The sequence below is a fragment of the Dendrobates tinctorius genome, unplaced genomic scaffold, assembly GCF_039654945.1.
Source record: "Dendrobates tinctorius isolate UK_male_01 unplaced genomic scaffold, ASM3965494v1 ptg000022l, whole genome shotgun sequence".
Taxonomy (NCBI): Eukaryota; Metazoa; Chordata; class Amphibia; order Anura; family Dendrobatidae; genus Dendrobates; species Dendrobates tinctorius.
In genome coordinates, this window is record NW_027361690.1 from 56,737,208 (window position 1) to 56,761,393 (window position 24,186).

Here is a 24,186-nt window from a genome sequence, read left to right on the forward strand (position 1 = left end):
TGGATTGCACGTCATTGCACAAAGGTTAGAAAGGGTACCGTATCCCTGGATAACATGTATGGATAGCGTACACATTCAAAATATATGTCTATACAGCATGAGGCAGGCTCAGACGGTGTTAGGCCCAGTATGGATTGCACGTCATTGCACAAAGGTTAGAAGGGGTACCGTATCCCCGGATAACATGTATGGATAGCGTACACATTCAAAATATATGTCTATACAGCATGAGGCAGGCTCAGACGGTGTTAGGCCCAGTATGGATTGCACGTCATTGCACAAAGGTTAGAAGGGGTACCGTATCCCCGGATAACATGTATGGATAGCGTACACATTCAAAATATATGTCTATACAGCATGAGGCAGGCTCAGACGGTGTTAGGCCCAGTATGGATTGCACGTCATTGCACAAAGGTTAGAAAGGGTACCGTATCCCCGGATAACATGTATGGATAGCGTACACATTCAAAATATATGTCTATACAGCATGAGGCAGGCTCAGACGGTGTTAGGCCCAGTATGGATTGCACGTCATTGCACAAAGGTTAGAAAGGGTACCTTATCCCTGGATAACATGTATGGATAGCGTACACATTCAAAATATATGTCTATACAGCATGAGGCAGGCTCAGACGGTGTTAGGCCCAGTATGGATTGCACGTCATTGCACAAAGGTTAGAAAGGGTACCGTATCCCCGGATAACATGTATGGATAGCGTACACATTCAAAATATATGTCTATACAGCATGAGGCAGGCTCAGACGGTGTTAGGCCCAGTATGGATTGCACGTCATTGCACAAAGGTTAGAAGGGGTACCGTATCCCCGGATAACATGTATGGATAGCGTACACATTCAAAATATATGTCTATACAGCATGAGGCAGGCTCAGACGGTGTTAGGCCCAGTATGGATTGCACGTCATTGCACAAAGGTTAGAAAGGGTACCGTATCCCTGGATAACATGTATGGATAGCGTACACATTCAAAATATATGTCTATACAGCATGAGGCAGGCTCAGACGGTGTTAGGCCCAGTATGGATTGCACGTCATTGCACAAAGGTTAGAAAGGGTACCGTATCCCCGGATAACATGTATGGATAGCGTACACATTCAAAATATATGTCTATACAGCATGAGGCAGGCTCAGACGGTGTTAGGCCCAGTATGGATTGCACGTCATTGCACAAAGGTTAGAAGGGGTACCGTATCCCCGGATAACATGTATGGATAGCGTACACATTCAAAATATATGTCTATACAGCATGAGGCAGGCTAAGACGGTGTTAGGCCCAGTATGGATTGCACGTCATTGCACAAAGGTTAGAAAGGGTACCGTATCCCTGGATAACATGTATGGATAGCGTACACATTCAAAATATATGTCTATACAGCATGAGGCAGGCTCAGACGGTGTTAGGCCCAGTATGGATTGCACGTCATTGCACAAAGGTTAGAAGGGGTACCGTATCCCCGGATAACATGTATGGATAGCGTACACATTCAAAATATATGTCTATACAGCATGAGGCAGGCTCAGACGGTGTTAGGCCCAGTATGGATTGCACGTCATTGCACAAAGGTTAGAAGGGGTACCGTATCCCCGGATAACATGTATGGATAGCGTACACATTCAAAATATATGTCTATACAGCATGAGGCAGGCTCAGACGGTGTTAGGCCCAGTATGGATTGCACGTCATTGCACAAAGGTTAGAAGGGGTACCGTATCCCCGGATAACATGTATGGATAGCGTACACATTCAAAATATATGTCTATACAGCATGAGGCAGGCTCAGACGGTGTTAGGCCCAGTATGGATTGCACGTCATTGCACAAAGGTTAGAAAGGGTACCGTATCCTTGGATAACATGTATGGATAGCGTACACATTCAAAATATATGTCTATACAGCATGAGGCAGGCTCAGACGGTGTTAGGCCCAGTATGGATTGCACGTCATTGCACAAAGGTTAGAAGGGGTACTGTATCCCCGGATAACATGTATGGATAGCGTACACATTCAAAATATATGTCTATACATCAGGAGGCAGGCTCAGACGGTGTCAGGCACAGTATGGATTTGACGGCCCAGATTACACAGCGGAGGAGCAGGGAGAGGTAAAGATTGCAAATGCTGGGGCCCTGGCCAAGCAAGGGGGGCACACTCGTGGGCGTCGGTACTGGCACTGGGCCCCTCATAGTACAGCGGTGTGTCTGATGGCGGGTGTGCACCACCACCATCAGAGACACTTGATTGCACTATGAGGGACCCTGTGCCAGTGCCCGCGCCCAAGAGTCGGCCTACCCACCTGTCCAGGGCAACGGCACTCGCACGGTGTCGTGCGCTAGGTGGTGACCCCGGCCATGGGGGGGAGGCAGCACAGTTAGGGAGTTTTAGAAAGTGGCATATGTTGATGTTGGACATTCAACTGATGCAAAAGGCGAAATAGGTGAAGTACCAGGAAGAGGTGGACCAAAGCAAGCCATTTTTCTGTCACCCTATGTGTCATCAGGGGAAGGTGGGACAAAATCCTTGGAAACCCATGCGTGGTTCATTTTAATGAAGGTTAGATCATCCACATTTTGGGTTGACAGACGGGTCCTTTTTTCTGTCAGGATTGATCCAGCTGCACTGAAGACTCTTTCCGATAGCACACTTGCAGCTGGGCAAGCGAGCTCCTGTAAGGCATATTGGGCCAATTCAGGCCAGGTGTCCAGTTTAGCGGCCCAATAGTCAAAGGGGAATGACCTGTGTGGGAGAACATAGATATGGGAGGAAAAGTAGTTTGTAACCATAGTTGACAACTGCTGTCTCCTGTCACTTTCCATCGATGCAGTATTACCAGTTGTGTGAGCGGTATTTGAAAAATCAGTCCACAACATTGTCATGAAACCCCTGTCTCCAACGCCACTTCTGCTGTGTGCACCACGAACACCTCTGCCAAGCTGCCCCCAGCCCGTACGGCTCGTGTGAGAACCATCACCGCTGCTGTGTGCTGGGAATGCCTCAAGCAACCGATTTACCAGAGTTGCTTGTTTATTAGCCAATATTAGGTCAAGGTTCTCCTGTGGCATGATGTTTTGTAATTTGCCTTTATAGCGTGGATCCAGGATGCTGGCCAACCAGTAGTCGTCATCGTTCATCATTTTGGCAATGCGGGGGTCCCTTTTTAGGATCCGCAAGGCATAATCTGACATGTGGGCCAATGTTCCCGGTGTCAATGATGCACTGCGAGTGCTGGGTGGAGGAGCACTTTCTGGCAAATCCACATCCCTCCAGTCACGCACAAACCCTGTACCAGACCTTGCCACGCCAACATTTTCACTTGCCCCACGAGATGCATCCTCCTCCCCTAAGTAATCATCCCCATCATCCTCCTCCTCCTCCTCTTCTTCCTCCACCTCGTCCAGGAGAGGTCCCTGAGCAGACAATGGCTGAATGTCTTCAAGGATTCCCTCCTCCTCTTCCTCCTCATCAACATTGGCTGCAGACGCCTGCTCCTTAAGGTGCGTCAAAGTTTGCATGAGCAGACGCATAAGTGGGATGCTCATGCTTAGGATGGCGTCGTCTGCGCTTACCAGCCGTGTGCATTCCTCAAAACACTGAAGGACTTTACAAAGGTCTTTCAGCTTCGACCACTGCACGCCTGTCAACTCCATGTCTGCTCTCAAAGTGCCTGGCCGTGTATCCTCCCACAAATGCATTATGGCCTGCCTCTGCTCGCACAGCCGCTCCACCATGTGCAGGGGGGAGTTCCACCTTGTTGCAATGTCGATAATGAGGCGGTGGTTGGGAAGGTGGAGCAATCGCTGCAGCTTCTGCATACGAACGGAGTGTACAGGCGACCGGCGGATGTGCGCGCACAGTCTTCGCACCTTCTGGAGCAGGGCTGTTAACTCCGGATAATTTTTGAGGAAGCACTGCACCACCAGGTACAAGGTGTGAGCCAAGCAAGGTATGTGGCTGAGTTTTGAAAGGGCTATGGCTGCCACAAAATTACGGCCGTTATCACTAACTACCTTGCCTGCCTCAAGATGTACACTGCCCAGCCATGACTCAGTTTGTCGCTTCAAGTACTCGGCCAGCACCTCGGCGGTGTGTCTGTCGCCCAAACACATCATCTGCAACACAGCCTGCTGACGCTTTCCACTAGCTGCTCGATAGGGGGACACATCATGTGCAACAGTGGCAGCTGCAGATGGAGTGCTCGTACGACTGCGCTCTGTGGACGAGCTGTCGCTTCTGGAGGAGGAGGAAGAGGAGGAGGGTCGAACGCCTACAGCCAACTGTTTCCTAGACCGTGGGCTAGGCAGCACTGTCCCACCACCGCTGTCCCCTGTGGACCCTGCATCCACCACATTAACCCAGTGCGCAGTGATGGACACGTAACGGCCCTGGCCATACCGACTGGACCATGCATCAGTTGTGAGGTGCACCTTTCCGCTCACTGACTGCTTGAGTGCATGGACAATGCGGTCTTTCACATGATGGTGGAGGGCTGGGATGGCTTTGCGAGAGAAGAAGTGGCGACTGGGTAGGTCATAGCGTGGTACTGCATAGGCCATGAGTTCGCGGAAAGCTGTGCTTTCCACCAACCGAAAGGGCATCATCTCAAACGAGATTAGTTTGGCAATGTGGGCGTTCAAACCCAGTGTACGCGGATGAGAGACTGAGTACGTTCTTGACCTACTCATAGTGTCTGGGAGGGTGAGCTGGACTTGAGAGCTGCATATGGTGGAAGTAGCGGTGGACAGGGCGGACTGAGAGACGGTTGATGATGGTGATGGAGTTGGTGTTCTTTCTGATGGCCTAGAATCAGTCTTTCGTTGATATAACAGTGGGATTCCCTGACTGCTGTGGCCTTGCAACGACATCTCAACATTTGCTGCTGTGCTAACCCGTGTGCTTACAGTGGGGGAAACAATGTAGCGTTGCTGACTACCTTCGTTGTGATCAGTTGCACATGTGGCACTTGAGGTTTGGTGTTGTGTCCACGCTTGCAAGTGCATGCTGGTTAAATGTCTAAGCATGCAACTGGTATTCAAATTTTTCAGATTTTTCCCTCGGCTAAAGGTCTTTGCGCACTTCTTACAGATAACCTTGGCCTGATCATGAGGATTTTGTTCAAAAAACTGCCACACTGCACTCTTCCTACTTTGGCAGACATTTTGCGGCCTAGCACGCTGTGATCTTTTGACCCTCTGGACAAGCTGTCCAGCAACTCTTTTGATGTTTGGAACCTGTCTTTGGAGTGCTCCGGGCCTGCCAGATAACTGCTGTTGCGATGTCGATGTCTGCTGTGGATGCTCCTCATCTGAGCTATTGGAAGCAGCACCCTCTTCCCCCAATGGATGCCAATCTGGGTCAACAACTGGGTCATCCATCACCTCCTCTTCTATGTCATGTGCACCTTTCTCTGTGTCACCGTGTATGGTGGTATAGTGTGCGGGAAGGGGCACCTGAGTCTCATCAGGGTCAAAATCTGGCTCTGTACACTGCGAGGACAATGTAGTGCTCTGAGTGAATGTACCAGCAGAATCATCCATCAGCGGCTGTGCATCAGTGCACTCCATGTCAGATTCATCTTGGCCTGGGTAATTCACCATTTGACTTGATAATCCAGGCATGGTATGTGAAAACAGCTCCATGGAGTAATCAGTAGTATGGCCTGCGTCATCCTTCAATCTTGGTTGGGGTGAAGGACACAAGGAAAGGTGTGGTTCATGAACATGAGCCTCCAATGACGACTCAGTGCTTTTACTTTTTACAACTGAAGAAGAGGAGGCGATAGAGCTGGAGGCTGAGTCAGCAATGTAAGACAAAACTTTTTCCTGATGCTCTGCCTTTAAAAGCGGTTTGCCAACTCCTAGAAAACTAAGCGTTCGAGGCCTTATGTAGACAGACGATGACGCAGGGTCAGCACCTCCTGCATTTGGTCCTATTTTGCTCTTGCCACTACCATCAGATCCACCACCAACACCATCATTACCAGCTGCCAACCCCCGCCCAATTCCACGGCCTCTTCCACCAGCCTTCCTCATTTTTGGTAGAAATGTAGACAAAATCCAACAAACTATATAGTAATGTAAAACAAGGTACAAGGTGTCTATAGGACAGGGGAGTTTTAGAATTTCTGCACACACTTGTGGACAGTGGACACTTGTGGATTGTGTGCGGCCCACTGATATCTGAGCGCTATGTGACACGCTCGATGGCACAGCTGCCTGTGACCAAAGTGACGAGAGGATAATGGAGATTTTGAATCTCTGCGTACACTTTTGGACACTGGACACTTGTGGATTGTGTGCGGCCCACTGATATCTGAGCGCTATGTGACACGCTCGATGGCACAGCTGCCTGTGACCAAAGTGACGAGAGGATAATGGAGATTTTGAATCTCTGCGTACACTTGTGGACAGTGGACACTTGTGGATTGTGTGCGGCCCACTGATATCTGAGCGCTATGTGACACGCTCGATGGCACAGCTGCCTGTGACCAAAGTGACGAGAGGATAATGGAGATTTTGAATCTCTGCGTACACTTTTGGACACTGGACACTTGTGGATTGTGTGCGGCCCACTGATATCTGAGCGCTATGTGACACGCTCGATGGCACAGCTGCCTGTGACCAAAGTGACGAGAGGATAATGGAGATTTTGAATCTCTGCGTACACTTTTGGACACTGGACACTTGTGGATTGTGTGCGGCCCACTGATATCTGAGCGCTATGTGACACGCTCGATGGCACAGCTGCCTGTGACCAAAGTGACGAGAGGATAATGGAGATTTTGAATCTCTGCGTACACTTTTGGACACTGGACACTTGTGGATTGTGTGCGGCCCACTGATATCTGAGCGCTATGTGACACGCTCGATGGCACAGCTGCCTGTGACCAAAGTGACAAGAGGATAATGGAGGTTTTGAATCTCTGCGTACACTTGTGGACAGTGGACACTTGTGGATTGTGTGCGGCCCACTGATATCTGAGCGCTATGTGACACGCTCGATGGCACAGCTGCCTGTGACCAAAGTGACGAGAGGATAATGGAGATTTTGAATCTCTGCGTAAACTTTTGGACACTGGACACTTGTGGATTGTGTGCGGCCCACTGATATCTGAGCGCTATGTGACACGCTCGATGGCACAGCTGCCTGTGACCAAAGTGACGAGAGGATAATGGAGATTTTGAATCTCTGCGTACACTTGTGGACAGTGGACACTTGTGGATTGTGTGCGGCCCACTGATATCTGAGCGCTATGTGACACGCTCGATGGCACAGCTGCCTGTGACCAAAGTGACGAGAGGATAATGGAGATTTTGAATCTCTGCGTACACTTTTGGACACTGGACACTTGTGGATTGTGTGCGGCCCACTGATATCTGAGCGCTATGTGACACGCTCGATGGCACAGCTGCCTGTGACCAAAGTGACGAGAGGATAATGGAGATTTTGAATCTCTGCGTACACTTTTGGACACTGGACACTTGTGGATTGTGTGCGGCCCACTGATATCTGAGCGCTATGTGACACGCTCGATGGCACAGCTGCCTGTGACCAAAGTGACGAGAGGATAATGGAGATTTTGAATCTCTGCGTACACTTTTGGACACTGGACACTTGTGGATTGTGTGCGGCCCACTGATATCTGAGCGCTATGTGACACGCTCGATGGCACAGCTGCCTGTGACCAAAGTGACAAGAGGATAATGGAGGTTTTGAATCTCTGCGTACACTTGTGGACAGTGGACACTTGTGGATTGTGTGCGGCCCACTGATATCTGAGCGCTATGTGACACGCTCGATGGCACAGCTGCCTGTGACCAAAGTGACGAGAGGATAATGGAGATTTTGAATCTCTGCGTACACTTTTGGACACTGGACACTTGTGGATTGTGTGCGGCCCACTGATATCTGAGCGCTATGTGACATGCTCGATGGCACAGCTGCCTGTGACCAAAGTGACGAGAGGATAATGGAGATTTTGAATCTCTGCGTACACTTTTGGACACTGGACACTTGTGGATTGTGTGCGGCCCACTGATATCTGAGCGCTATGTGACACGCTCGATGGCACAGCTGCCTGTGACCAAAGTGACAAGAGGATAATGGAGGTTTTGAATCTCTGCGTACACTTGTGGACAGTGGACACTTGTGGATTGTGTGCGGCCCACTGATATCTGAGCGCTATGTGACACGCTCGATGGCACAGCTGCCTGTGACCAAAGTGACGAGAGGATAATGGAGATTTTGAATCTCTGCGTACACTTGTGGACACTGGACACTTGTGGATTGTGTGCGGCCCACTGATATCTGAGCGCTATGTGACACGCTCGATGGCACAGCTGCCTGTGACCAAAGTGACGAGAGGATAATGGAGATTTTGAATCTCTGCGTACACTTTTGGACACTGGACACTTGTGGATTGTGTGCGGCCCACTGATATCTGAGCGCTATGTGACACGCTCGATGGCACAGCTGCCTGTGACCAAAGTGACGAGAGGATAATGGAGATTTTGAATCTCTGCGTACACTTTTGGACACTGGACACTTGTGGATTGTGTGCGACCCACTGATATCTGAGCGCTATGTGACACGCTCGATGGCACAGCTGCCTGTGACCAAAGTGACGAGAGGATAATGGAGATTTTGAATCTCTGCGTACACTTGTGGACAGTGGACACTTGTGGATTGTGTGCGGCCCACTGATATCTGAGCGCTATGTGACACGCTCGATGGCACAGCTGCCTGTGACCAAAGTGACGAGAGGATAATGGAGATTTTGAATCTCTGCGTACACTTTTGGACACTGGACACTTGTGGATTGTGTGCGGCCCACTGATATCTGAGCGCTATGTGACACGCTCGATGGCACAGCTGCCTGTGACCAAAGTGACGAGAGCATAATGGAGATTTTGAATCTCTGCGTACACTTGTGGACAGTGGACACTTGTGGATTGTGTGCGGCCCACTGATATCTGAGCGCTATGTGACACGCTCGATGGCACAGCTGCCTGTGACCAAAGTGACGAGAGGATAATGGAGATTTTGAATCTCTGCGTACACTTTTGGACACTGGACACTTGTGGATTGTGTGCGACCCACTGATATCTGAGCGCTATGTGACACGCTCGATGGCACAGCTGCCTGTGACCAAAGTGACGAGAGGATAATGGAGATTTTGAATCTCTGCGTACACTTGTGGACAGTGGACACTTGTGGATTGTGTGCGGCCCACTGATATCTGAGCACTATGTGACACGCTCGATGGCACAGCTGCCTGTGACCAAAGTGACGAGAGGATAATGGAGATTTTGAATCTCTGCGTACACTTTTGGACACTGGACACTTGTGGATTGTGTGCGGCCCACTGATATCTGAGCGCTATGTGACACGCTCGATGGCACAGCTGCCTGTGACCAAAGTGACGAGAGGATAATGGAGATTTTGAATCTCTGCGTACACTTGTGGACAGTGGACACTTGTGGATTGTGTGCGGCCCACTGATATCTGAGCGCTATGTGACACGCTCGATGGCACAGCTGCCTGTGACCAAAGTGACGAGAGGATAATGGAGATTTTGAATCTCTGCGTACACTTTTGGACACTGGACACTTGTGGATTGTGTGCGGCCCACTGATATCTGAGCGCTATGTGACACGCTCGATGGCACAGCTGCCTGTGACCAAAGTGACGAGAGGATAATGGAGATTTTGAATCTCTGCGTACACTTTTGGACACTGGACACTTGTGGATTGTGTGCGGCCCACTGATATCTGAGCGCTATGTGACACGCTCGATGGTACAGCTGCCTGTGACCAAAGTGACGAGAGGATAAGGGAGATTGGATTGCTTTTAAAAAAGCAGTTTGCGGAGCAGTGGGTAAACAGCAATGCCAGCGTGTCAGGAAGCCTTAGAAGGCAGCCCAACAACCAACACCACTGATACACCACAATATAGCCTCCCCTTGCACTGCACACACAGTGACTTGTGTGTTGTGCAGGCCAAATCACTAGCAGCAGAAGCAGTTTTTTTGTCTTCTTCCCTGCCTAACGCTCTCCCTACAGAATCAGCAGCAACCTCTCCCTATACTAAGATCGGCAGAAGTAAGATGGCGGTCGGCGTGCACGCCCTTTTATACCCCCTGTGACGCCCACCAAAGCAAGCCAATCACTTGCATGCCCTTCTGAAAGATGGTGGTGACCCGTGCCTATGTCATCACGTTGCCCACAGTGTCCGTGGATCCTGATTGGCTGAAAAAGAGCGCAAAACAAACTTTTGAAACGCGACTTTGGCGCGTAAGTCGCCGACCTCGTGGCCGACCTCATCCTAGGGTCGGGTTTCGTTTCATGAAACCCGACTTTGCCAAAAGTCGGCGACTTTTGAATTTTTTCGACCCGTTTCGCTCAACTCTAGGAACAACTCTTCTCCTGACAGAAATCTTGGCCACCGTAAAATACATCATGCCCTGTCAGGAGTACAACCCTCAGCCATACACCACATATGAACGCCACAATACCCTAGTTAATGACACTATTTTGATGTAAAAAATAAAAATACAGGCCACATATCTTACAGTGTGGTATCTCCATCACACGCCTCACCTATCTGTTGTCTAAAAATTGTAGCACTTCAGGCCTACATTGAATTCTTTTGCTGTGTCTTAGCCTAGTTACTGACACAATTTTGCTTTGAAAAAAAAATACAGGCCAGATATTTGAAAGTGGGGTATCTTCGTCACACGGCTCATCTATCTGTGGGCTACAAATTGTGCCTGTCATGGTATAGGACATGGTTAATGTCCTGCTCTCTCACGGTTAACTTTTGCTGGCTTCCCTTTGGATCTGGGAGGGGTATTTATTCTCACTCCAGACTAGGATTCGCTGTCAGCTATACTGTTGTTCTGACTGTGTGTCTGACATCCTGGTGTGCGTGTATACTGCATTGCTTGATTAACTCCTGTGTATGATCTGTTCTGTCCACTCACTCTGTTCTCTGTCTCTTGTTTTGGTACTATGCTCTTTTTCGGTTCTGACCTCCTGGCTTGGCTATTGTTACTCCATTACAGTTTGTCCCTATAGTACCGCACTGCTCGTTCTGGCTTTTTGACCTCTGGCTTCCCTTATAACAATCCCCTGACTCATCCCATTGGTACCTCGTGATCTCCTGGTTCTGATCTTAGCTTGTTTTGACTACTCTCTTGTGTTTATCGTCTCCTCTGCACCCCTGTCTGGCTCCACCCCCGACCACCTCCTACTCTGTCACATGGTTCAGGTCCTGTTTGTAACCTGCTTAGTTACCCGGCGCTTTGCTCAGCTCCCCTGCTGCTGTGTGCAGCTCTCCCCACAGCAGTAATACCCAGGAGTCATGACAGTGCCATTTGAGGGCTCAATTGAATTTTGTTTGCTGTGTCTTAGCCTACTTGTTGAAATAATTTTGCTGTAAAACAAGAAATATTGAAGACACATAATTTAAAGTCTGGTATCTCTGTCATACGACTCACCTATCTGTTGCCTTAAAACTGTTGCAATTTTGTTGCTCCATTGAACTGTTTTTGCTGTGTCTTAGCCTAGTTATAGACACTATTTTGCTGCTTTAAAACAAAATGCAGGCCAGATATTTTAAATTGTGGTATCTCCGTTACACACCTCACCTATCTGTGGTCTAAAAATTGTGTAGTTTAATCGCTCCACCAAGATGGTGAGCGGCGATGACACCATAATTAGCCTCACCAGCCCACTTCTCTGTGTTCTGAAATGCTCTCTGCTCACAATCAAAGTGGATGCATTGCAGGTGGAGATTGATGATACGGAGAAAGAAATCATACAGGGTGATTTCACGCAGCCCAGCCTCATCTCATCCCAATATGGATTGGGTGACAATGAGGAAGAGGTGGAGGAGAAAGAACAGGAGCAACTTTCACGCACGCTAGACAATAGTACAAGCACAACTGTCATACCGTCTGCTCAGCGTCGATGGCCTGAGGACAGGGAGGAGGAGGAGAGCATGGTCAGTCGTCCTCTTGGTGAGGACTCAGATGTCTTACATGTTAGCAGTTTGCACACATGGCTGAGTTTATGTTACTCTGCCTTTCCCGTGACCCTCACGTTCTCAAAATTATGGGTGTCAGCATTACTGGTTGGTGACACTTCTAGACCCACACTACAAGGAGAACTTTATATCTCTCATTTCAGAGGTAAACAGGTCTACTAAAATGGTGCAGTACCAAAGGGCCCTTGTTGCGGAATTATTAAAAAAATTCCCATCTGAAAACGCTGGCGGCAGAGGTCACAGTTCGTTGGACAACAAAGGAGTGCAGGCGAGAGAGACACAGTTCCAATTCAGCAGAGGCAGGGGAACACTGGCAAAGTTCTGGGAGAGTTGCTCAGAACCTCCCATCACACTGACCCTGAGGCACAGGGTACTCTCACAAGGAGTGCAAAGTTTTGGAAGATGCTGATGGAGTACCTTGCTGACCGTACCAAGATCCTCTGTGATTCCGCTGTGCCTTTTAATTATTGGGTATCCAAGCTGGACACGTGGCATGAACTGGTTTTCTACGCCTTAGAGGTACTGGCCTGCCCTGCCGCTAGCGTTTTGTCAGAGCGTGTTTTTAGTGCCACTGGTGGAATTATAACTGATAAGCACATCCACCTGTCAACTGAAAATGCTGACAGGCTGACTCTTATAAAAATAAACAACCACCGAATGATAACAGTGAAACATAACCTCAAATCCAGTGTCATTTTTTGGGAGGTATATTCTCATGCACCTCTTCACACCCACACATGGGAATACACTTGCTGATTTTGCCTATTTGCCACCACCACTAGAGCACAATGGTGACCGTGGTCTGTGATGCAAAAGCCACGTTATTGTGCTAAAGGGTGTTTTTGATGCCCGTAAAAAAAATATTTACTCATTATGTTGATATGTACCCCCAGGGGGAGATGTTTGTTAGCCCATACACTTAGTGTATGCGCATTACAACCATAGGAGACCCGCACATTTAAATTGGGAAAAGATTTTTAGTAGGCCACCCTCCATGTCTCTTCTGACACCACCACTAGATCACCAGAGTGAATGTATTCTGTGATGCAACAGCCAGGTTTTTTTTTTCAAGGGTGTTTATGATGCCTGTAAACAAAAATTCTACCCAGTATATTGATGTGTACCACTCAGAAATGTTTGTTAGCCCATACACTAAGTGTATGGGCATTACAATATAGAAGACCCGCTCTTTTAAACTGGGAAAATATTTTTCAGAGGCCATCCTCCACATTTATTCTAAGGGGGTTTGGGGTGCATGTAACTTTGGGGCAGGGCAGGCCTTGCATTCAATGCATAAGCAAACAGTATGGGAGTACCAAATTAATAATGGGAACTTTGGTTGCATGTGGCCATCCAGAATGTTGGATCAAAGGCTTATTGGGGTGCATGTAACTTTGGGGCAGGGCAGGCTTTGCATTCAATGCATAAGCAAACAGTATGGGCATACAAAATTAATAATGGGAACTTTAGTTGCATATGGCCATCTAGGACATCAGTTCAAAGGGTTATTGGGGTGGGTCCAAATTTGGAGCAGGTGTTGCATTCACTTCATGGGCAAACATTATGGGAGTACCAAATGACTAAAAATGGGAACTTTGGTTTCACGTTGCCATCCAGTACGTCGGTTCAAAGGCTTATTGGGGTGCAGGTAACTTTGGTGAAGGGTAGGCCTTGCATTCAATGCATAAGCAAATAGTATGGGAGAACCAAATGAATAATGGGAACGTTGGTTTGATGTGGACATCCAGGATGTTGGTTCAAAGGCTTATTGGGGTATGTGTAAATTTGGGGCTGGGCAGGCCTTGCATTCAATGATAAGCAAACAGTATGGGAGTACCAAATGAATAATGAGACCTTTTTTTTCAAGTGCACATCCAGGACGTCGGTTCTAAGGCTTACTGGAGTGCATTTAACTTTGGTGCACAGCAGGCTTTGCATTCAATGCATAAGTAAACAGTATGGGAGTACCAAATGAATAATAGGAACTTTGGTCGCATGTGACAATCCAGGATGTCGGTTCAAAGGGTTATTGAGGTGCATCCAAATTTGAAGCAGGCCTTGCATTCATTTCATGGGCAAATATTATGGGAGTACCAAATGACTAATACCGAGAACTATGGTCTCATGTGGACATCCAGGATGTCGGTTCAAAGGCTTATTGGGTTGTGTGTAACTTTGGGGCAGGGCAGACCTTGCTTTCAATGCATAAGCAAACTGTATGGGAGTACCAAATGAATAATGAGAACTTTGATGGCATGTGGCCATCCAGGATGTCGGTTCAATGCTTCCAAATTTTGGGCAGTCCTGCCACTCACTGCATACACAATGACAGTATAAGAGACCCCCTGTTTAATAATGGGAACAACAAAGCATAGCCAGCTGATGACTCTCTAAGAATACTGAGAGCCGACTGCTGGCCCTATAAAAGTAGGCTTTGTGAATTTCAGAGGCCCTCTTTCATAAATCAAACAGGATATATCTGATGATGTGTTGCACACCACATGGCCAGATAAAGTTGTAAAATGGTCAAATGACAGTTCCCAGTGAATGCATTTCTCTTGGTTGAAAGCAATGCTAAAGTTGAAAATTGCATAAAAAATGCTATGTGTGAACATACGGTAGCCCAAGTGGTGGAGGAACATTTTTGTTTTGGGTTATTTATTTTACCTTACATACAAATCATTACTCTGGAAAAAATGTTCCTTAACATATTTCTCAGTAAAATCTATTTTGATTTTGTTTTTGTATGTTTTATTTTGTGCCTGTAAAAGTGGCGTAAGACTCTGACAAGATTGTTCACAGCGTGACCTGGGAGTCAGAAATGCTTCCAGTGGTCTTCCCCATAATGCTCCCATGTCATTTGAGCACTGTTCCCATCGATTTCTCTCATTTTTAGACCCTAAATAGACCTCCGGGGGAAAGGGTCACGGCAAAAATGCTCGGTTTTCCCTTAGACTTGCATTAGGCTCTTTCTCGTGTCGAGCACCTGAGCATTCCATTTTGCTCGACCCGAGCAATGAGCACCCGAGCATTTTAGTGTTCATTCATCACTACTATTTAACCATATCGAGAGACTCGAGAAGAACCGAGCACTATTTGCCTTCTGGAGCGCAGATTTTTCTACAGTTTGCAGGCTCCATATACAGAGCCCCTAATTGCAAGAAGAGCAGAATACCCCCTGAAATGATCTCAGTTTGGAAATAATACCTCCTTGAAAAATTGTCTACAGGCATAGTGAGAATTTTTACTCCATGGGTGTTGCTGAGTGAAAATTGATAAACTACCGCTGTAGTGACCAGTACATTGTAGTGATCAGTACGTTGTAGTCACCAGTACATTATGCCCAGCACGTGCTTCTGAAGACATGCAACCTTAAGTTGGGTGGGTTCTTTGCTTCAGAAATGTCAAACATGTGGACACTAAATGTGGTTTAGGCACACAGTGGAGCTGAGAAGAGAGGGGAGCATTTGGATTTGGGAGCACAGAATTTTCTGAATTTCTTTTGGAGGCTGAGGAGCCATTTTGCTTTAGCAGAGCCTTTGTACTACCAGTAACATGGAAGACCCCTATATTTCTATTAACAGATTATAATGAGGCAGCAGAGCTACTTTGGACTCCGTCTGGCCTCTGTCCAGTGTTGTCCTTCTTTTCAGAAGTGCACAAAACTGTGGCTGATGGCACTTTTATGCAATCCTAAAAAGATGGACACCACCATATCACAAGTCCTATGGCATCCACAATCCTTCCATCTGCCTCATTATAGGGAATCTTTCACCAAGGGTAAGGGCAGAACACAGGATAAATGTCATCCGAACCTTATTGCGATCTTTGGGGGAAGAATTAAAAAAACAACACAAGGGGAAGAATTGGTTTTATTCATTTTTGCACTGTTTCTCATATGGTATAAGTGATTAGGCAACTTTATGCTTCGCATTGGTGCGATTACAGTGATACCATCCCTATGCTATGCAGACTGTCAGTTCTGCACTAACAGAAAAAATTGCTGATCATGCTTTGAGTATGATCTAGCAACTTTGCTAGCTCTCGTGATCCGGATGTCATCATGACGACATCGGGTCACCATGGCAACGATCAAGAGCCTGCGATGATGTTGTGGGGTCTACATTTCAAGGGCAAAGGGGCTGACTTCCCTCTGTCTGCTACAGGAATGCTGTGAGCGAGGTCTATCAAGGCATTTAGTGGGTAAAAGTGCCAGGAGCAGTGCAGGACTGTTGCTGGCACTGAGTGCTGGGTGTCAGCTGTTAGAATCAGCTAACACCCGACAGCAATCTCGTGCACACTGCACATGTGTGCGCAGAGCGCCTGGGCATATCCATCCGTCCCAGGTCAATAAGCCCCTGGTCACAGGGATGTATGGATGCGTCCAAGGTGGGAAAAGGGTTAAAATAAATAGTAAAAATATAAGTAACTAGCTGAAGAGCCCGGCGCTGCCCTGGCATAGTAACTAAATACGGTTAGTTATAACAAATTATAATGATTATATATATATATATATATATAAAGCTGAGTGTAGAACCCCGCCCACTCCGCATAGCCACATTCACTATAATATCCCACATCATTCCGTCAGCCAGAGCTACCGGACTACTACCCCTAATATCCCACATCATCTCGTTAGCCAAAGCCACCAGACTACTACCTCTTATATCTTGCATCGTCCAGAGCCACCGGACTACTACCCCTAATATCCCACATCATCCTGTCAGCTAGAGCCACCGGACAACTACCACTAATATGCCACATCATCTTGTCAGCCAGAGCCACCGGACTACTACCCCTAATATCCCACAACATCCCGTCAGCCTGGGTTCAAAACCAGAGCGCTGAGTGGAGCAGTCTTAACTTCCATACCAGGGATCCCTTTAAGAGAGGCCTGGCCTGGCATCAGAAACAGAGTGCTGAGTGGATTTGCCCTGACTTCCATACCAATGATCCCTTTAATAGAAGCCTAGGGTGAGATTCAGAGCGCTGAGAGATTTACCATAACTTCCATATCGGAGATCCCTTTAAAAGAGGCCTAGGGTCTGTACCGTCAGTACCAAAGCACAGAGTGGATTTGCCTTCACCTCCATACTGGGGATCCCTTTAAGAGGGGCGTTGGGTCAGAACCAGAGCGCTGAGTGGATTTGCCCTAACTTCCACATCGGGGATCCCTTTAAGAGAGCCTGGGATCAGAACCAGAGTGCTGAGTGGATTTGCCCTGAGTTGCATACCAATGATCCCTTTAATAGAGCCTGGGGTCAGTACCAGAGCATTTGAAGGCAATTGCCCTGACTTCCGTACCGGAGATCCGTTTAAGAAAGGCCTGGGGTCAGTACCAAAGCGCAGAGTGGATTTGCCCTAAATTCCATAACAATGATGCCTTTAAGAGAAACTGGGGTCATAACCACAGAGCTGAGTGGAACGGTCCTAACTACCATACCGGAGATCCCTTTAAGAGAGGCCTAGGGTCAAAACAAAAGCACTGGATGGATTTGCTCTGACTTCCATACCAATGATTCCTTTAAGAAGGAAGATGTGCGTATATGATGGAGGATGTGTAATGGGGATATGAGCAGGGAGGGGGTGATTCATTTCTGTCATGTACTCACTGCTCCTTTCTGGGGGCAGACAATGGCTGGCAGCTTATGCTCCCAGGAATGCTAGATTTTTCCCACTATGTCAGTGTCTGCTGACGTGATGTCAAGTGGGAAAACTTGCTCATAGCAACCAATCACAGCTCAGCTTCTTTTAACCAGCTCTGGTGAAATGAGAGATGCTTAGTGATTGGTTGCAAGGAAAACTGTTGCTCATAGCAACCAATCATAGCTCAGCTTCTTTTGAACAGCTCTGTTGAAATGAAAGATGCTTCATGATTGGTTGGTGATACACACACACACACACATTCAGTTTTATATATATGGGTCGCCCTCGCTCACCCAGGGCAGCGGGGTACTCGGTACCGGGCCGGTGTCGAGGCGGGAATGTGTCACAGCAGCAGTGACCCGGTCAGTGGCCCAGGGCGCCCAATATCAATGGCGGGATGTTAATGGTGTTAAAGTTTATATGAATAGTTCATGACGCCACCCGTGGTGTTTGGCAAGTAAGGTGGTAAACCAACGCTGCATGTAGATTCGCTGGGACTGATGGTGTGGTGCAGCAGAGATGGTATAGCTCCCCACAGGTGGAGCTGTAGTCCCAGGGCAGTGTAGGTGCAATGGATGAGGAGAAGCGCAGAATGGTATGGATGATGGTACCCAGGTGTAGTGGTGCTGGAATAACTGGAGTACACCAGAGTATGCGGTTCCCAAGCTTTACTCACTGCAGTTCACACAACTGCCTGCCTCCGTACTGTGTTCTCCAGCTCAGGGCTCCAGCCAACCTCCAGGCAGGATAGGATTCTCCCTTCCACACTCTGCCAACATGTACCTTACTGAACGACGCCTCCAATGCGCCTTTAGGTGCGAAGCACTCCAGTACTTAGTTACCCTGGAATGCCTCTCTCTAGGTGTTCCTAGTCTTTACTTGTATGACAGACAGCTGTAGCCTGCTTCGGAGACTCCTCACTGCGTCCTGGCTCTCTATTCAGTTGATGTTGTGTCCCAAGTCTATGATGGGAGCAAGGCGTTAGCGGCTCACTACTCCTCCGGTGTCTGTTGCCGGACATAAAGATCCAATAAACCTCGGGGACCGGGCCCCGGCCTTTGCGCTCTCTGGACTGGAAGGGTTCTCTCTCTTTCTCAACCTGCTTCCCACCATCCTTCTATTCTCCTTCGTTCCATTCTATCTCTCTCTTATGGAATCTGTAGTCTTCAGTCTATGTCTCTTTCTCCTTCTCTTCCTTCCCAGAGGAGCTCGTTCCACTAAGACCAGTCCTCAGCCTCTCCTGACTGACTGCCTTCCTCTGCCTTGAGCTCCTCTCAGGCTGACCTGCTGTCAGCCTGCTCTCTCTCTGGGACTCATCCCAGACTGACCTTCTGTCAGACTGACCTGAAATCCTACACCTTCCCTCTCTTTTATATCTAACTTCACCCGCCTCCCCAGCACCTCACGTGTTACGAAGCCAGGGACCACAAAAGGCACCCTATGACCTTTCCAGCATAAAGCATGGATGGGTCCCTGCTGAACTATACTGTGTGTGGGGTGCAGGTGTTGGAATGCGGAAAGGAGTTACCAGCCTACCTGGATGGTGCGGCACTACACTTTAGGAGAAGGTGCAGTACCTCTGTGGCGACTGACGCCTCAGGGGCGCCACATATAGAGATTACTTTTTTATCTTAGTTTTATTGTACAATTTTTCATAGTCACAATTTCCACTGATTTGTCAAGTAGTTTAGCCGAAAAAGACCTTTAGTTACATTTTAAAGCACAGTACTTACATGTTTACATTTTATGATTAATTGAACCTGGATTTTTCATTCTTCAGTAGTTTGTGTACTCAGAATCAGGGAAATAATATTGAATGAAATGTACAATATTACTGTTTCCATCCATATATCATTGTCGTGACTTTGCTTACATAATATCTACAATAAAATGAGGGCAACAGCTAGTGAGCTTAGGCTGTGCAATGTGAGGCCCTGACATTAAGATAACTATAAGAAGACAAAAAGATGCATAACTCAGCCTGGCATAAACATATAGCAAATCTACAGCATTCAATACAGCCTATTGATCTTAGTACAGAAAATTATTACAGTAATTTGCAGTGTAATGAAAAGCAAAAAGTCAGTGACGGATGACTTGAAGTTAGAAAGAATTCGCCTTTTCTACTTTTCATCTTGGGACTTGCTGTAACTATTCAACTTATATTCTATATTGTGCGCAGAGTAATGTTTTTTTCCATTGAAGTAAGAAAATCATGGTAAACATAGCCATATAATGTAAAGGCAAAATATTATTTATAATGCTAGATCTACCGTGGTTTTAAGAAGAAAGAAAGAAAGATATCAGCGACTACATCTCTCTACTATCATAATGAGCCAAACAAACATCAAAAATGCTTTGTTGAACAGAAAAGTGGATTGCAGCAGTCATTCTACTGTAAAATTGTTTATTGCACTATTTTATTTGCAATCATTATCCTCCACAAAGAACTCAGATGCAAAATTATATCTTTAGTTTAAGAGGCCCCAAAATATCATACAGTACAACTGAAAATACATGCACGTGGAATGATCTATCGTTAGTTACACAGTTGGTTACAAAGAGAAAAAAGTAAAAGTATATTTTTTTCTATTAAATAATGTAAACATACTGATACTGTAGAGTTAAAGAGAAACTCGTAATTTTCTTTTTAAACTGCACCCACCACATGATTACCTATCTCACTCTGCCCTTCCTTTACATACAATATACTAATTTTCATATAGTTCAGCCTCCTGTTTTCTTTCCTCCGGAATTTTTCTTAATTCCTAAGTTTCATCGTGTATGTTATTCCTCTATTTCAAAAATTCCATCTATAAATCACATGCTGCATTAATAAAGAATCACATGACCAATTATAGCCAATACCATCACTACAGTGCCTTGCAAAAGTATTCGGCCCCCTAGAACTTTTCAACCTTTTCCCACATTTCATGCTTCAAACATAAAGATACCAATGTAAATTTTTGGTGAAGAATCAACAAGTGAGACACAATTGTGAAGCTGAACAAAATTTTTGGTTATTTTACATTTTTGTGGAAAGTCAAAAACTGAAAAGTGGGGCATGCAATATTATTCGGCCCCTTTACTTTCAGTGCAGCAAACTCACTCCAGAAGTTCTTTGTGGATCTCTGAATGATCCAATGTTTTCCTAAATGACTAATGATGATTAATATAATCCATCTGGGTGTAATCAAGTCTCCGTATAAATGCACCTGCTCTGTGATAGTCTCAGGGTTCTGTTTGAAGAACAGAAAGCATCATAAAGACCAAGAAACACAACAGGCAGGTCCGTGAAACTGTTGTGGAGAAGTTTAAAGCCAGATTTGGATACAAAATGATTTCCAAAACTTTAAACATCCCAAGGAGCACTGTGCAATCGATCACATTGAAATGGATGGAGTATCATACCACTGCAAATCTACCAAGACCCGGCCGTCCCTTTATACTTTCATCTCAAACAAGGAGAAGACTGATAAGAGATGCAGCCAAGAGGCCCATGATCAATCTGGATGAACTGCAGAGATCTACAGCTGAGGTAGGACAGTCTGTCCATAGGACAACAATCAGCGGTACACTGCACAAATCTGGCCTTTACGGAAGAGTGGCAAGAAAAAAGTCATTTCTCAAAGATATCCATAAAAAGTGTTGTTTAAAGTTTGCAACAAGCCACCTGGGAGACACACCAAACATGTGGAAGAAGGTGCTCTGGTCAGATGAAACCAAAATCAAACTTTTTGCCAACAATGCCAAACGATATGTTTGGTGTAAAGGCAGCACAGCTCATCACCCTGAACACACCATCCCCACTGTCAAACATGGTGGTGGCAGCATCATGGTTTGGGTCTGCTTTTCTTCCGCAGGGACAGGGAAGATGGTTAAAATTGATGGGAAGATGGATGGATCCAAATACAGGACCATTCTTGGAGAAAACCAGAGACCTGAGACTGGGATGGAGATTTGTCTTCCAACAAGACAATGATCCCAAACATAAAGCAAAATCTACAATGGAATGGTTCACAAATAAATGTATCTAGGTGTTAGAATGGCCAAGTCAAAGTCCAGACGTGAATCCAATTCAGAATCTGTGGAAAGAGCTGAAAACTGCTGTTCACAAACGATCTCCATCAAACCTCACTGAGCTCGAGCTGTTTGCCAAGGAAGAATGGGCAAGAATTTCAGTCTCTCAATGTACAAAACTGATAGAGACCTACCCCAAGCGACTTGCAGCTGTAATCGCAGCAAAAGGTGGCGCAACAAAGTATTAAGTTAATGGGGCCAAATAATATTGCACGCCCCACTTTTCAGTTTTTGAATTTCCACAAAAATTTAAAATAACCAATAAATTTCATTCAACTTCACAATTGTGTTCCACTTGTTGTTGATTCTTCACCAAAAATTTACATTTGGTATCTTTATGTTTGAAGCATGATACAGTGGGGCAAAAAAGTATTTAGTCAGTCAGCAATAGTGCAAGTCCCACCACTTAAAAAGATGAGAGGCGTCTGTAATTTACATCATAGGTAGACCTCAACTATGGGAGACAAACTGAGAAAAAAAAATCCAGAAAATCACATTGTCTGTTTTTTTTTCATTTTATTTGCATATTATGGTGGAAAATAAGTATTTGGTCAGAAACAAAATTTCATCTCAATACTTTGTGATATATCCTTTGTTGGCAATGACAGAGGTCAAACGTTTTCTATAAGTCTTCACAAGGTTGCCACACACTGTTGTTGGTATGTTGGCCCATTCCTCCATGCAGATCTCCTCTAGAGCAGTGATGTTTTTGGCTTTTCGCTTGGCAACACGGACTTTCAACTCCCTCCAAAGGTTTTCTATAGGGTTGAGATCTGGAGACTGGCTAGGCCACTCCAGGACCTTGAAATGCTTCTTACGAAGCCACTCCTTCGTTGCCCTGGTGGTGTGCTTTGGATCATTGTCATGTTGAAAGACCCAGCCACGTTTCATCTTCAATGCCCTTGCTGATGGAAGGAGGTTTGCACTCAAAATCTCACGATACATGGCCCCATTCATTCTTTCATGTACTCGGATCAGTCGTCCTGGCCCCTTTGCAGAGAAACAGCCCCAAAGCATGATGTTTCCACCACCATGCTTTACAGTAGGTATGGTGTTTGATGGATGCAACTCAGTATTCTTTTTCCTCCAAACACGACAAGTTGTGTTTCTGCCAAACAGTTCCAGTTTGGTTTCATCAGACCATAGGACATTCTCCCAAAACTCCTCTGGATCATCCAAATGCTCTCTAGCAAACTTCAGACAGGCCCGGACATGTACAGGCTTAAGCAGTGGGACACGTCTGGCACTGCAGGATCTGAGTCCATGGTGGTGTAGTGTGTTACTTATGGTAGGCCTTGTTACATTGGTCCCAGCTCTCTGCAGTTCATTCACTAGGTCCCCCCACGTGGTTCTGGGATTTTTGCTCACTGTTCTTGTGATCATTCTGACCCCACGGGGTGGGATTTTGCGTGGAGCACCAGATCGAGGTAGATTATCAGTGGTCTTGTATGTCTTCCATTTTCTAATTATTGCTCCCACAGTTGATTTCTTCACTCCAAGCTGGTTGGCTATTGCAGATTCAGTCTTCCCAGCCTGGTGCAGGGCTACAATTTTGTTTCTGGTGTCCTTTGACAGCTCTTTGGTCTTCACCATAGTGGAGTTTGGAGTCAGACTGTTTGAGGGTGTGCACAGGTGTCTTTTTATACTGATAACAAGTTTAAACAGGTGCCATTACTACAGGTAATGAGTGGAGGAAAGAGGAGACTCTTAAAGAAGAAGTTACAGGTCTGTGAGAGCCAGAAATCTTGATTGCTTGTTTCTGACCAAATACTTATTTTCCACCATAATATGCAAATAAAATGAAAAAAAAACAGACAATGTGATTTTCTGGATTTTTTTTTCTCAGTTTGTCTCCCATAGTTGAGGTCTACCTATGATGTAAATTACAGACGCCTCTCATCTTTTTAAGTGGTGGAACTTGCACTATTGCTGACTGACTAAATACTTTTTTGCCCCACTGTATGTGGGAAATGGTTGAAAAGTTCCAGGGGGCCGAATACTTTCGCAAGGCACTGTATCTGTTGGAATGACACAGAATCTACCTTTCCCTCATTATTCTCATAAAAAAACTAATTCTCCTCCTTCGGATTTTCCATTTTTTGCTTTTTTCGTGAAAAAAAATCTAAAATTTGTTTAAAAAATGGTTACATTTTCAGAGACCCTGGATTTAGTTAGAAAAATACGTATGTGGGCTGAGCTGCCAGAGTGAATCAATTCTTCATAAAAGATGATGAGGAAAAGGCTTTTTATTCAAGCCATACCGTCAACTTTTTTCAAGTGAAAAAGCCAAATGTGCAAAATATGATAAGAGATAGGTATTTGAAGGCCCAAAATGTATGGCAATTACATTGGGAATACCCACAGGAACACTTAAACCAATAGAATTATTTTGAAGGGATG